Below are 16,970 nucleotides of genomic sequence, written 5' to 3'. Positions count from 1 at the left end.
GGACAAGGAACTACTACCAATGTCATGGCATTAACTCTGCTGACAGACGCGGCGAAAGTAGGAAAGAACTCCCTGTTTTTATGTTTTATTGATTACAGCTCAGCCTTCGACCATGTTGACCGGGACAAACTATGGCGAAAGCTTGACAAATGGGGGATACCGCAACCCCTCCTGAAGCAATTAATCTTACTCCACACTAAAACCTGGGTTAAGATTAAGCTGGGAGACGGGACGCACCTCTCCAGGAGAATCAACACCTCTAAAGGACTAAAACAAGGGTGCGTCCTAGCCCCTACTTTGTTTAATCTTTTCCTGGCAGACCTACCAGGGGTACTGGACAACATCAAATCGCACGCCCCACGGTTGGGGGACACCACGATGTCCAACCTCCTTTACGCTGACGACCTGGTTCTAATTAGTCGAACTCCAACTGGCCTTCAGCAACTTCTAAACACTACCAGCACATTTTCACAGCGTAACGGATTAAAAATCAACCTAAAGAAAACAAAAACCATGGCTGTGAATTATAAGAAGGCCAGGAAAAACTCCTGGTATCTGGACGGACACAATCTGGACCATGTAGCATGCTACAAATATCTGGGGGTCTTGGTAGACAGTAGAGGCTCGTCCAAACCGCAATTAGAGACGCTGCATCGAAAAGGCACCATGAGCAGCTTTGCGATGATTCCCTTGAAGAAAATACTGCCAGATTACACGCTTGACCCGCTTATACAAGTATTGAGAGCTTGCCTTCAACCGATGCTAACATATGGGAGCGAATCAACTCTCGGAAAAGACGCTCTTACCCTCGATAGAGTGATCAGCAAAACCTTCAGAACCATCTTTCGGCTACCCAGTTACGTATCCCCTGCCCAAATTCGTCTGGAGTTCGGGATCCAAAAACAGACAGTGGAAAGAAGGGGCAGCTTCATAAAATGCTGGCACAAGATCAGAAACGCAGAGCAAGGCACCCTAAACGCCCACCTCTGGACTGAGCTGCAGCGACGAGAATCTTCATACGCAAGGAAGTATCTGATGGAATCGTTAGAAGTACTTGAACTGTCTGACCTCTGGAACACCTCGGTAGATCACAAAAGCTTCAAAAAGCTAGTAACAAAGGTTACAAAGATAACATCGCTAATAGAGGACAAGGAAACTCTAGCAAAAAGGGCACATGGATGGACAGTCTTAAACGATTATAAAACACTAAAGACTCAAGCGTATATGGATCATGGATTCAAACAGAAGACTAAAGAGAAATTTCTAAAGCTACGATTTGGTATACTACCAATTCTCCCCCACCTGGCCCCATGGAAAAGGACCTAGGAAGACAATACTTGCCGTCTCTGCAGTGCAGGACCCGAAGATCTAATCCACATAATATGTATCTATCCAATCTTAACGGATAAAAGGAGATCCTTATTACGCACAATATGGAACCAGAAGGGCATTAGAACCTGCAGACAAGCAGTCAAAATATGTTTTAATCCGCAGGAGACCCAATTAAATTGCAGACTTACAAAATACTTTGACGCAGTGACGGAGAGAATTAAAGAGACACAAAATAAGGAAACTGAGTAACATTTAGTCACTGCCGTCGAGCATAACTTCGGGATCGCAGCTCAAACGAACAATAATAAAAACGTAAACTGCTAATATGAACTTCATCATTTTTTAACCCCTGATATTTCATTTTTACCTTTGATATGTATCTCTTTTAAAGTCGTGTACTTTAAATTGTGAGTTTTAATTAACTGTGCAATAAACTTATCTTATCTTATCTATGTGTTCTCCTCAGCCCACCAACTATCTAAGTATATACATATATATATACATATATATATGTATATGTATATATATACATGTATATATATATATATGTATATATATATTCACTGAAAAAACCATAGGTTATACACCATATATAGTTAGGAATTAGCATTTAAAAAACCTTATTTTACTCACACAAAACCATTGAAATTCCATATATAGTTAGTTGCACTAACTATATATCGCGCACCCGCAATCCACTGCTGATCATGTCACATATTACATCATTCATGACATGGTCAGTGACATCACTGATGACATCACTGATGACATCTCAAATGACATCACTGATGAGATCACTGATGACATCTCATTTGACATCAATGACCACATCACTGATGATATCATTCATGTGACAATACAATGCATCTCCTCACGTTTTAATATAACCTCTGTTTCACCCAGTGTTAAATACAGAGTATAATTTTTGAAACCATTGACACACCAATACTAGTTACTACATACGTACTCACTGATTCCTACGTCTACACACACATTCACTCATTCACCCATACAATCATTCATACATACAATCACTCACCTTTACAACACTATCATATGCACTCATACACCTATACAGACACTTACACTCTGCCACTCATCCATGGAGTTACTCACACACCTAGTCAGTCCTGTAAAGAATCAATCACACTTCCATTTTCTTGTCTATACAGTTAAACATAGAGCACCTTACATTTTCAAACATATACTAACACATACTTACTTTCTTATACAATCATTGATACAAGTACACATTGATCTGCACAGAGTCACACACCTCCCAGCCAGCCACACACACACTCAGTCTCCTATACAAATACTTGGACAATCAATCAATAACCCATATAGTTAATCATATAGCTACTGATCAACACATGCAGCAGTTTACAGAACAACAGACATAATGATGCACAAATTAAGACAGTTTAGTCACTAACCCATGCACTCAGTGAGACACATTTAATCACTCACTCATACATTCAGTCATGCACCTACTAAATCCTTCGTCCAGACACTTATACATCTACTCATTCTTCAATATGTAAAACATATTTAAACTTTACAGAAACACACAGTCACTGGATGATGTCATCAGTGATCTCATCAGTGATGTCATTTGAGATGTCATCAGTGATGTCATCAGTGATGTCACTGACCATGTCATGAATGATGTAATATGTGACATGATCAGCAGTGGATTGCGGGTGCGCGATATATAGTTAGTGCAACTAACTATATATGGAATTTCAATGGTTTTGTGTGAGTAAAATAAGGTTTTTTAAATGCTAATTCCTAACTCTATATGGTGTATAACCTATGGTTTTTTCAGTGAATTTTCAAGGTTTTGTAAATGCTAATTCCTAACTATATATGGTCTATAACCTATGGTTTTTTCAGTGAATTTCAATGGTTTTTTAATAGCAAATATCATAAGCTGTCGAATGTCAAGTACGTGGTAAGTAAAAACATTTTCGTGTTTATGCACACTGATCTGCTTTGAATGCTGCCCCCCACCCCTCATTTCTATTAGGAGTACTCTCTCTTTGCAGATAGTGAAGGGTAGTTAACGCAGCCCTTTGCCCCCTTTGTAATCCGTCGTGCCTGCTTCTCTCTCCATTTGATTGATTGTTCTCTTTGGTTCATTCTCTATTTACAAACAAGCACAGAGTCGCAATACTCTGTTTAGTCTTTGCAGATAGCGAAAAATCGTGTAAAAAAACAAAAGGAATCGAGCAAAATCAGTAGGCCACTAATGGGATCTCTTTTTGACCTCGCTAAAATAGAAACATTAGGAACAACCTGTTGAAAATAGCAATGCGTATGTATATAAGCGGCGTTCATTTGTGTTCACAGTACCCCTTGTTGATTGTTTCAATCGAGCATTGAATTGTTCGAAGTTAATTCTCTTAAGGATCTTCTCTACCTGCAAACGAGGAAGAATAGGAATATTCTCTCTCCCTTTGCAGATAGTGAAGGGTAGGTAACGCAAGCCTTTAACACGTCGTACCTATTTCATTCCTCATTGATTGATTGATTGTCCGAACATTGACTGTTTGGGAATTAGTTCTTTTTGGAGGTATTCCCTGTTTGCAAATAAACGTAGGAAAATCTTTGCAAGTAGTGAAAGGGTACGTAATGCGGACCTTTCTCCCCCGTTGTAATCTGTCATGCCTATCTACTCCCCACTGATTGATGCACCTTTTTCACCCGGACCATTTACTAGAGATACGTCATCTGGCCCGACCAGAGAGCACCCCTAGTGAAAAGGACATATGCAATAATAACGAAGTGATCACTGTATCCTGTTAACAGAAACTTTACCATGAAACAACCTGGAAAGAAAAAAATAGGAAAACGAAAATCAGTAGGCCACTGATGAACATGAACTTTTATTAAACAACGAACAAAGAAACGATAACATAACGTAATGATAAAACCTATTAATGTCCTAGAAACAAGAAAACGTTAAAATATGCCAGTGGTGAGAGACCAGAAAAACAGTAAGAGAAACCAAATCACCCCTCGCTGTCCCACCGCCTGCCACGCCAAAAAAATCGATAGACTAGGGAAAATGCAAGTCAGTAGAACATCCACCCCCACTCTGGAAACTTCCAAGGTGGGGCAGGGTTCCGGCTACGCCCAGCCGGGAGCAGCCCATATAAGGCAGGTCCTGCTGCCACGCCTCGGCCAGGAGATCCTAACGTAGGGTGTAGCCGGAGGAGAGGCCGAGGCCAGCGGGACCCGGCCAGGGGATTGCCTTTACAACGCTGAACAGTTGCAGGGGGGGGGAATGTCTCCTCGACCCTCCCCTCTCTCTCCCAGTCCGGCCGCGGTGGCCCTTGAGAGTTGCAGGTAGTCCCGCCACATGCTCTTCCGGTCCGACCACCAACGGTCGGGGGGCCGAGGCCGACGGGATCCGGCTGCAGCCGATAAACCAAGAAACCCGTTCATGGGGCCAGAGCCAGGGACGTCCGGCCGACATCCACCGGAAGCCCGGCCCGAAGACGGACGGGACACTTCTTTCTTTTATAATGGCTGCGACAACACTGGGGGGGAATGTCTTGCACATGCCTCCGACCCCCCCCCCTCGTCCTCATCGCCTGGTCCGGCCATAACAAATCTCAAGCGAGACGCCGTGGGGTGCACTGGGAGGGAGAGATGGTGCGAACAGGCCTCTCCCGCCTCCCCAGGTGGAGGCTTCCCAGCTGCACCCTCAGCGCTCCAGGCGCCCGGAAAAGGGTTCTTCCACTGTGGCCATGCTGCAACGTCTCGCCCGGCAGGGTGGAGCCCGTCCGCTCATGTGACCCCGCGATCGCCGGTAGCTGCCGAACTCTCAAAATGGCGGTCGACCTGGCAAGAGCGGGCCCAGCATAAAGAAATGGCCCGGTCACTGGTTGACTCCACCACCGTAGTCCTCCACGACCTTGAAGATTCTAGAGGAGCCGCGGGAGTCTCCGACCCCCGATGGGGAATGACTGCCATGATCGCCCGTGGAGTGACGAAACTGTTCCGCGGGACGTCGGCGCTCCCATGCTGGCGCCAGCCTCACTTTGAATTACTAGAATCCTGCAGACCTCACTTCCGGTGAAAGCACAGTGTGACCCGGTAGGAAAAATTATTGCACCCCCTCCCCTTTTTGACTGATAGTTCAAACCACCGATCCTTTCCTTTGCCCTTTTAACGGAACTTTGGACTGCCTCCCCCTCTTTTACATTTTCTAGAGAAAACAAAACATTAACCACTACATTAGCATAGCAGTTGACACCAGAACTGTTTTCAAATTGAAAACCAACAACATCTTCAACAGAATCCTTTTTGTTTCTGCTGTGACCCTGCTACAGCACAGGCATTGTCCCCAGCAGTAATTCTGCAATGCCGGTAAGAATAGCTGTGGTGCCTACTGGACTCACGCGCCCCACGCCGTTTTTTGCTGGGCGGCAACTTACTAGACATCACTTTCGTGCCATCTAGATTTCAGCGCGTTCTGCTGCCTTGGAACTATTCACACAACAGACCGCTACTGACAAGAATATTTCATTATTGGTGCTGTCAATTTCAATAAATCTATTGGATAATTCAAAAGAAATTGCCACGGTCTCTTCGTTGTTTAAATGTTTTTACTGTTTTTGTTTTCTTGTATATATTTATATGTTATTAAAGTTTTATATTCCTACTACTTTGTTGGAGTGCTATATATTTTTAATGTGACACATAATTGTAAAAACTTTGATGTACAAAGAGTCATTCCTGGAATCTTCCGCTTCAGGCTCGGTCCCCTCCCCAATCACAATACAGGATGGTTTTCAGATAGTAGGAACACGTGTGGTGTGACGGATCTCATCGGGTGTGGGCCTTGATCTACTATAACTCCTTTGAAGAGGGGTGATTCTTTACAGCTGGGGCCATAAACTACATCTGCAGGGCTAGCTGATAGCCTGGACAATGGGACACAGAGAAAGAGGAGTGTCAGAGGGTGCGGTAGTGAATAGGGCGAAAGGGAGGTGTCGGGCGGGCACAGAGTGTGATTCTCAGGGAAGAGCAGCGCAGATGGGGGGAGGTTTATTGCCCATGCATAAGACAGAGAGCGGTGGTGACCAGTGCCTAGGGAAGATGCTTACGTGGGTGAGGAGCCATGCTACGAATCGACAGCGTGCAGAGAGTGGGTCTGGTCAAGACATCTAAAATGGCTGCCGTGCACGACAAAAGTGTGGCATTTCAAAAAAGGCAAGATGGCGCAGACAATGTTTTTCAACACTTCCTCATTTCCTTCGAATCGAACGTTAACAGACGTTGGGGCATATTACCAAAGTTAAGCGATATTTATCGCTAACGATGCTTACCAACCAATTTTTTACCACTAAGCATCGTCAGAAATTATCGAAGATAAACCTTGCTATTATCAAGGTTTATCGCAAATGCGATAATAAACGGCCGCAATGCATGAATATCGCTAAAAACTCAGCGATATTCATGCATTACCGAGCTAATGCTCTTAGCCATGTTATCCACCTCCCATTGGATAACATGGCTAAGAACTGCTCAGGGCAGGTGTTACTTTTTGGAGATATTCGCGCTTAGCGCGAATATCTCCAAAAGTTGGTAATAGGAGATAGATATCTTGCATGTTGTAATGCAAGTTATTGTGGTATATGGAACTCATACCATAATCTCTCAGGAAAGCAGAAACTGATCCTTTTGGGACCGCCTAAAAAGGCCTAGGGGGTGAGGAGTACTCTACTTTGCCCCCTTTTCACGTTCCGAACTATTTTATTTTACTCTCTTCTGTAATTACACAAAATAGCAGCGATAAGATGCATCGGAGACACACAGTGAGAGAAAGGAGGCCGGAGATGAAGAAGAGATGTCAAATACACATTGGAGATAATATAGTGGCAGAAGGGAAGTAAATATGAGTAAACTTACCATGTAACATAAAAATGTTGCACTCTATACTATAAGTCTCATTTTATACTACAATCACTTCGCTACAACCTCATAAATTAAAAATAAAAATGAATAATGTCTCAAACAATTTTTGATTTCTAAATATAAATTTATTCTTCAGAATTTTCTAAATTTGAAAGAACTAGTAACATGTCCTCATCAGCAATGTCCTCATTAAAAGTCTCCAATGATGATTCTTGTAACTCTATGGTCTCCAAACACTCGATAAATTCGCCATCAAGAGATTGATCAAAAAAATCATTCAAGTCATCTCCTCCTTGTGACAATATTTCATTATTGGTGCTGTCAATTTCAATCAATGTAGTGGAATCATTCAAGTCATCTCCTCGTGACAATATTTCATTATTGGTGCTCTCAATTTCAATCAATGTAGTGGAATCATTCAAGTCATCTCCTCCTTGTGACAATATTTCATTATTGGTGCTCTCAATTTCAATCAATGTAGTGGAATCATTCAAGTCATCTCCTTGTGACAATATTTCATTCTTGGTGCTGTCCATTTCAATCAATCTAATGGAATCATACAAGTCATGTCCTCCTTGTGACAATATTTCATTATTGGTGCTCTCAATTTCAATCAATGTAGTGGACAATTCAAAAGAAATTGCCACGGTCTCTTCATTGTGAGCCATTTTATTTTGAAATTGCTTGCTGTAAATTGCAGAAAAAAATAATCACTTTCATTTATCGTTTTTAGTAATACATAATATAAAACTAACTTTATCAAGTATTTAGTATAACAGAAGGACTGCAAATAAATAACAGAAAACATTTTTCAAATTATCTTCAAGTGTACAACATAGTTCCCCTTACAAATTAACAACTCACCTTTTTAAAAGTAGCAGAAGTGTTAGTACTGTGTAAATCAAACACCAGAAATTCACCACCAAAAATTCCTCACAAATGTACCTCAGACAGTAGTATCACAAAATGGCTGTGGTTTCCTCTCATTTGACATATATACATAACCAATTAACTTCATCACACACAAATACAAAACCAAAGTAACATTTTAATTGGTTCGAAATTTCAACACTTTCAAATGTGTTTTCCCCATGCAATTTTCCATAGGACATTTACATACGTCTACAGCCTGAATGGCTGAACGGAATTACACCAAACTTGGCAAAATGGTACATCAAACCTAAGAGGTCAGGAAGGATCTACTATGCCCCCTTATGGTCATTTCCCCCTTCGCTTTGGCCTCCTCTTGTCTCTCAATCCTACCGAGAGACAAGATGGCGGCCGCTACGGACTGTTTGGAATGTTGACAGACGCCGGAGAACCAATCAGCTTCGCAAAGCTCCGTAACGCGAAAAGTACGCGAAGCGGAGCGGTGTTACAGATATATATCTTTTTTTTAACGTTAATTTCTCAAAATCCACTGGAGCACATATATTGAGACCTAGCAAAGGCACATCGGGCTACCAGTCCCTAATATTTTGCCAAGTTTCGTGCAAATCCATTCAGCCGTTCGATTATTATTATTTTGTTTTTTTTTTGCCCCGCGGGGCCCTTTTAAAACCTCCACATCAAACGTAGGGGGTCAGCGAGGATCTACTATTCCCCCTTATGGTCATTTGCCCCTTCGCTTTGGCCTCCTCTTGTCTCTCGATCCTACCGAGAGACAAGATGGCGGCCGCTACGGACTGTTTGGAATGTTGACAGACGCCGGAGAACCAATCAGCTTCGCTTCACAAAGCTCCGTTGCGCGAAAAGTACGCGTCCTGGAGCGCTGCCCGGTCCGCTGTTACAGATATATATCTTTTTTTAAACGTTAATTTCTCAAAATCCACTGTAGCACATATATTGAGACCTACAAAAGGCACATCGGGCTACCAGTCCCTACAATTTTGCCAAGTTTCGTGCAAATCCATTCAGCCGTTCGGGCTAAAAGTGAGGCCAACCGCCCTATGGAAAACTCAATGTTAAAAACACGTTTTGGGACCCCCCTTTTTTCTCGGCCCCCCCTTGACGAACCCCCCCCCAAATTTTCAAGGGCTGCTCAGAAACAAAATGTGCCATTTTCCTGAAAATTTCAGCCAATTCCGTCCACAAACGCCAAAGTTATTAGACATTGAATTTTCAAAAATCCCATAGAGAAAAAATCCTAACTATATATACCTACTGGCGGTCAGTAGAACATCCACCCCCACTCTGGAAACTTCCAAGGTGGGGCAGGGTTCCGGCTACGCCCAGCCGGGAGCAGCCCATATAAGGCAGGTCCTGCTGCCACGCCTCGGCCAGGAGATCCTAACGTAGGGTGTAGCCGGAGGAGAGGCCGAGGCCAGCGGGACCCGGCCAGGGGATTGCCTTTACAACGCTGAACAGTTGCAGGGGGGGGGAATGTCTCCTCGACCCTCCCCTCTCTCTCCCAGTCCGGCCGCGGTGGCCCTTGAGAGTTGCAGGTAGTCCCGCCACATGCTCTTCCGGTCCGACCACCAACGGTCGGGGGGCCGAGGCCGACGGGATCCGGCTGCAGCCGATAAACCAAGAAACCCGTTCATGGGGCCAGAGCCAGGGACGTCCGGCCGACATCCACCGGAAGCCCGGCCCGAAGACGGACGGGACACTTCTTTCTTTTATAATGGCTGCGACAACACTGGGGGGGGATGTCTTGCACATGCCTCCGACCCCCCCCCCCTCGTCCTCATCGCCTGGTCCGGCCATAACAAATCTCAAGCGAGACGCCGTGGGGTGCACTGGGAGGGAGAGATGGTGCGAACAGGCCTCTCCCGCCTCCCCAGGTGGAGGCTTCCCAGCTGCACCCTCAGCGCTCCAGGCGCCCGGAAAAGGGTTCTTCCACTGTGGCCATGCTGCAACGTCTCGCCCGGCAGGGTGGAGCCCGTCCGCTCATGTGACCCCGCGATCGCCGGTAGCTGCCGAACTCTCAAAATGGCGGTCGACCTGGCAAGAGCGGGCCCAGCATAAAGAAATGGCCCGGTCACTGGTTGACTCCACCACCGTAGTCCTCCACGACCTTGAAGATTCTAGAGGAGCCGCGGGAGTCTCCGACCCCCGATGGGGAATGACTGCCATGATCGCCCGTGGAGTGACGAAACTGTTCCGCGGGACGTCGGCGCTCCCATGCTGGCGCCAGCCTCACTTTGAATTACTAGAATCCTGCAGACCTCACTTCCGGTGAAAGCACAGTGTGACCCGGTAGGAAAAATTATTGCACCCCCTCCCCTTTTTGACTGATAGTTCAAACCACCGATCCTTTCCTTTGCCCTTTTAACGGAACTTTGGACTGCCTCCCCCTCTTTTACATTTTCTAGAGAAAACAAAACATTAACCACTACATTAGCATAGCAGTTGACACCAGAACTGTTTTCAAATTGAAAACCAACAACATCTTCAACAGAATCCTTTTTGTTTCTGCTGTGACCCTGCTACAGCACAGGCATTGTCCCCAGCAGTAATTCTGCAATGCCGGTAAGAATAGCTGTGGTGCCTACTGGACTCACGCGCCCCACGCCGTTTTTTGCTGGGCGGCAACTTACTAGACATCACTTTCGTGCCATCTAGATTTCAGCGCGTTCTGCTGCCTTGGAACTATTCACACAACAGACCGCTACTGACAAGAATATTTCATTATTGGTGCTGTCAATTTCAATAAATCTATTGGATAATTCAAAAGAAATTGCCACGGTCTCTTCGTTGTTTAAATGTTTTTACTGTTTTTGTTTTCTTGTATATATTTATATGTTATTAAAGTTTTATATTCCTACTACTTTGTTGGAGTGCTATATATTTTTAATGTGACACATAATTGTAAAAACTTTGATGTACAAAGAGTCATTCCTGGAATCTTCCGCTTCAGGCTCGGTCCCCTCCCCAATCACAATACAGGATGGTTTTCAGATAGTAGGAACACGTGTGGTGTGACGGATCTCATCGGGTGTGGGCCTTGATCTACTATAACTCCTTTGAAGAGGGGTGATTCTTTACAGCTGGGGCCATAAACTACATCTGCAGGGCTAGCTGATAGCCTGGACAATGGGACACAGAGAAAGAGGAGTGTCAGAGGGTGCGGTAGTGAATAGGGCGAAAGGGAGGTGTCGGGCGGGCACAGAGTGTGATTCTCAGGGAAGAGCAGCGCAGATGGGGGGAGGTTTATTGCCCATGCATAAGACAGAGAGCGGTGGTGACCAGTGCCTAGGGAAGATGCTTACGTGGGTGAGGAGCCATGCTACGAATCGACAGCGTGCAGAGAGTGGGTCTGGTCAAGACATCTAAAATGGCTGCCGTGCACGACAAAAGTGTGGCATTTCAAAAAAGGCAAGATGGCGCAGACAATGTTTTTCAACACTTCCTCATTTCCTTCGAATCGAACGTTAACAGACGTTGGGGCATATTACCAAAGTTAAGCGATATTTATCGCTAACGATGCTTACCAACCAATTTTTTACCACTAAGCATCGTCAGAAATTATCGAAGATAAACCTTGCTATTATCAAGGTTTATCGCAAATGCGATAATAAACGGCCGCAATGCATGAATATCGCTAAAAACTCAGCGATATTCATGCATTACCGAGCTAATGCTCTTAGCCATGTTATCCACCTCCCATTGGATAACATGGCTAAGAACTGCTCAGGGCAGGTGTTACTTTTTGGAGATATTCGCGCTTAGCGCGAATATCTCCAAAAGTTGGTAATAGGAGATAGATATCTTGCATGTTGTAATGCAAGTTATTGTGGTATATGGAACTCATACCATAATCTCTCAGGAAAGCAGAAACTGATCCTTTTGGGACCGCCTAAAAAGGCCTAGGGGGTGAGGAGTACTCTACTTTGCCCCCTTTTCACGTTCCGAACTATTTTATTTTACTCTCTTCTGTAATTACACAAAATAGCAGCGATAAGATGCATCGGAGACACACAGTGAGAGAAAGGAGGCCGGAGATGAAGAAGAGATGTCAAATACACATTGGAGATAATATAGTGGCAGAAGGGAAGTAAATATGAGTAAACTTACCATGTAACATAAAAATGTTGCACTCTATACTATAAGTCTCATTTTATACTACAATCACTTCGCTACAACCTCATAAATTAAAAATAAAAATGAATAATGTCTCAAACAATTTTTGATTTCTAAATATAAATTTATTCTTCAGAATTTTCTAAATTTGAAAGAACTAGTAACATGTCCTCATCAGCAATGTCCTCATTAAAAGTCTCCAATGATGATTCTTGTAACTCTATGGTCTCCAAACACTCGATAAATTCGCCATCAAGAGATTGATCAAAAAAATCATTCAAGTCATCTCCTCCTTGTGACAATATTTCATTATTGGTGCTGTCAATTTCAATCAATGTAGTGGAATCATTCAAGTCATCTCCTCGTGACAATATTTCATTATTGGTGCTCTCAATTTCAATCAATGTAGTGGAATCATTCAAGTCATCTCCTCCTTGTGACAATATTTCATTATTGGTGCTGTCCATTTCAATCAATCTAATGGAATCATACAAGTCATCTCCTCCTTGTGACAATATTTCATTATTGGTGCTCTCAATTTCAATCAATGTAGTGGAATCATTCAAGTCATCTCCTTGTGACAATATTTCATTCTTGGTGCTGTCCATTTCAATCAATCTAATGGAATCATACAAGTCATGTCCTCCTTGTGACAATATTTCATTATTGGTGCTCTCAATTTCAATCAATGTAGTGGACAATTCAAAAGAAATTGCCACGGTCTCTTCATTGTGAGCCATTTTATTTTGAAATTGCTTGCTGTAAATTGCAGAAAAAAATAATCACTTTCATTTATCGTTTTTAGTAATACATAATATAAAACTAACTTTATCAAGTATTTAGTATAACAGAAGGACTGCAAATAAATAACAGAAAACATTTTTCAAATTATCTTCAAGTGTACAACATAGTTCCCCTTACAAATTAACAACTCACCTTTTTAAAAGTAGCAGAAGTGTTAGTACTGTGTAAATCAAACACCAGAAATTCACCACCAAAAATTCCTCACAAATGTACCTCAGACAGTAGTATCACAAAATGGCTGTGGTTTCCTCTCATTTGACATATATACATAACCAATTAACTTCATCACACACAAATACAAAACCAAAGTAACATTTTAATTGGTTCGAAATTTCAACACTTTCAAATGTGTTTTCCCCATGCAATTTTCCATAGGACATTTACATACGTCTACAGCCTGAATGGCTGAACGGAATTACACCAAACTTGGCAAAATGGTACATCAAACCTAAGAGGTCAGGAAGGATCTACTATGCCCCCTTATGGTCATTTCCCCCTTCGCTTTGGCCTCCTCTTGTCTCTCAATCCTACCGAGAGACAAGATGGCGGCCGCTACGGACTGTTTGGAATGTTGACAGACGCCGGAGAACCAATCAGCTTCGCAAAGCTCCGTAACGCGAAAAGTACGCGAAGCGGAGCGCTGTTACAGATATATATCTTTTTTTTAACGTTAATTTCTCAAAATCCACTGGAGCACATATATTGAGACCTAGCAAAGGCACATCGGGCTACCAGTCCCTAATATTTTGCCAAGTTTCGTGCAAATCCATTCAGCCGTTCGATTATTATTATTTTGGTTTTTTTTTGCCCCGCGGGGCCCTTTTAAAACCTCCACATCAAACGTAGGGGGTCAGCGAGGATCTACTATTCCCCCTTATGGTCATTTGCCCCTTCGCTTTGGCCTCCTCTTGTCTCTCGATCCTACCGAGAGACAAGATGGCGGCCGCTACGGACTGTTTGGAATGTTGACAGACGCCGGAGAACCAATCAGCTTCGCTTCACAAAGCTCCGTTGCGCGAAAAGTACGCGTCCTGGAGCGCTGCCCGGTCCGCTGTTACAGATATATATCTTTTTTTAAACGTTAATTTCTCAAAATCCACTGTAGCACATATATTGAGACCTACAAAAGGCACATCGGGCTACCAGTCCCTACAATTTTGCCAAGTTTCGTGCAAATCCATTCAGCCGTTCGGGCTAAAAGTGAGGCCAACCGCCCTATGGAAAACTCAATGTTAAAAACACGTTTTGGGACCCCCCTTTTTTCTCGGCCCCCCCTTGACGAACCCCCCCCCAAATTTTCAAGGGCTGCTCAGAAACAAAATGTGCCATTTTCCTGAAAATTTCAGCCAATTCCGTCCACAAACGCCAAAGTTATTAGACATTGAATTTTCAAAAATCCCATAGAGAAAAAATCCTATCCGGTCGCCAGTAGGTATATATAGTTAGGATTTTTTCTCTATGGGATTTTTGAAAATTCAATGTCTAAGAACTTTGGCGTTTGTGGACGGAATTGGCTGAAATTTTCAGGAAAATGGCACATTTTGTTTCTGAGCAGCCCTTGAAAATTTGGGGGGGGTTCGTCAAGGGGGGGCTGAGAAAAAAGGGGGGTCCCAAAACGTGTTTTTAACATTGAGTTTTCCATAGGGCGGTTGGCCTCACTTTTAGCCCGAACGGCTGAATGGATTTGCACGAAACTTGGCAAAATTGTAGGGACTGGTAGCCCGATGTGCCTTTTGTAGGTCTCAATATATGTGCTACAGTGGATTTTGAGAAATTAACGTTTAAAAAAAGATATATATCTGTAACAGCGGACCGGGCAGCGCTCCAGTACGCGTACTTTTCGCGCAACGGAGCTTTGTGAAGCGAAGCTGATTGGTTCTCCGGCGTCTGTAAACATTCCAAACAGTCCGTAGCGGCCGCCATCTTGTCTCTCGGTAGGATCGAGAGACAAGCGGAGGCCAAACCGAAGGGGCAAATGACCATAAGGGGGCATAGTAGATCCTCCCTGACCGTTTAGGTTTGATGTGGAGGTTTTAAAAGGGCCCCGCGGGGCAAAAAAATAAAAAATAAATAATAATCGAACAGCTGAATGGATTTGCACGAAACTTGGCAAAATTGTAGGGACTGGTAGCCCGATGTGCCTTTGCTAGATCTCAATATATGTGCTCCAGTGGATTTTGAGAAATTAACGTTCAAAAAAAGATATATATCTGTAACAACGCACCGCTTCGCGTACTTTTCGCGTTACGGAGCTTTGCGAAGCGAAGCTGATTGGCTCTCCGGTGTCTGTAAACATTCCAAACAGTCCGTAGCGGCCGCCATCTTGTCTCTCGGTAGGATCGAGAGACAAGAGGAGGCCAAAGCGAAGGGGCAAATGACCATAAGGGGGCATAGTAGATCCTCGCTGACCCCCTAGGTTTGATGTGGAGGTTTTAAAAGGGCCCCGCGGGGCAAAAAAAAAAAATAATAATAATAATCGAACGGCTGAATGGATTTGCACGAAACTTGGTAAAATATTAGGGACTGGTAGCCCGATGTGCCTTTGCTAGGTCTCAATATATGTGCTTCAGTGCATTTTGAGAAATTAACGTTCAAAAGCAAGATATATATCTGTAACAGCGCTCCGCTTCGCGGAGATAAAATTATATCTGTATTACCTAGCTGTTGCTAACACCAGTTAGCGACGGCTAGTAGGAGATAGCGACCATCTTGGGCCCCACTTTGCATGTGAGTGATATTTATCACTAATGACATGCAAAGTGGGCATGCCAAGATGTTAGCGACTGGAAACAGTCGCTAACATCGCTATCTCCTATTATCAACTTTTGGAAATAATCGAGATAAGCGCGAATATCTCCAAAAGCTAGCACCTGCCCTGAGCAGTTCTTAGCCATGTTATCCAATGGGAGGTGGATAACATGGCTAAGAGCATTAGCTCGGTAATGCATGAATATCGCTGAGTTTTCAGCGATATTAATGCATTGCGGTCGTTTTTTATCGTATTTGCGATAAACCTTGATAATAGCAAGGTTTATCTGCGATAATTTCTGACGGTAAAAAAATTGTTGCTAAGCATCGTTAGGGATAAATATCGCTTAACTTTGGTAATATGCCCCAACGTCTGTTAACGTTCGATTCGAAGGAAATCAGGAAGTGTTGAAAAACATTGTCTGCGCCATCTTGTCTTTTTTCAAATGCCACACTTTTGTCGTGCACGGCAGCCATTTTAGATGCCTTGACCAGACCCACTCTCTGCACGCTGTCGATCCTTAGCATGGCTCCCCACCCTCGCAAGCATCTCCCCCACGCAGTGGTCACCCCCGCTCTCTGTCTTATGCATGGGTAATAAACCTCCCCCATCTGCGCTGCTCTTCCCTGAGAATCACACCCTGTGCCCGCCCGACACCTCCCTTTCGCCCTATTCACTACCGCACCCTCTGACACTCCTTTTCCTCTGTGTCCGATTGTCCAGGCTGGTCCTAGGGTATCAGCTAGCCCTGCAGATGTAGTTTATGGCCACAGCTGTAAAGAATCACCCCTCTTCAAAGGAGTTATAGTAGATCAAGGCCCACACTCGATGAGATCCGTCACAGCAGAAGCGTTGCTATTATCTGAAAACCATCCTGTATTGTGATTGGGGAGGGGACCGAGCCTGAAGCGGAAGATTCCAGGGATGACTCTTTGTACATCAAAGTTTTTACAATTATGTGTTACATTAAAAATATATAGCACTCCGACAAAGTAGTAAGATTATAAAACTTTAATAATTTATAAATATATACAAGAAAACAAAAATAGTAATAACATATAAACATTTTTAGGGAAAAACAACGAAGTAGCGGTCGGCTGTGCGAATAGTCCCAACGCAGCACAACGTCCAGATT

Source organism: Lissotriton helveticus, chromosome 2_2 (genome assembly GCF_964261635.1).
Source record: "Lissotriton helveticus chromosome 2_2, aLisHel1.1, whole genome shotgun sequence".
Classification (NCBI taxonomy): domain Eukaryota; kingdom Metazoa; phylum Chordata; class Amphibia; order Caudata; family Salamandridae; genus Lissotriton; species Lissotriton helveticus.
This window is presented reverse-complemented; position numbering follows the sequence as displayed.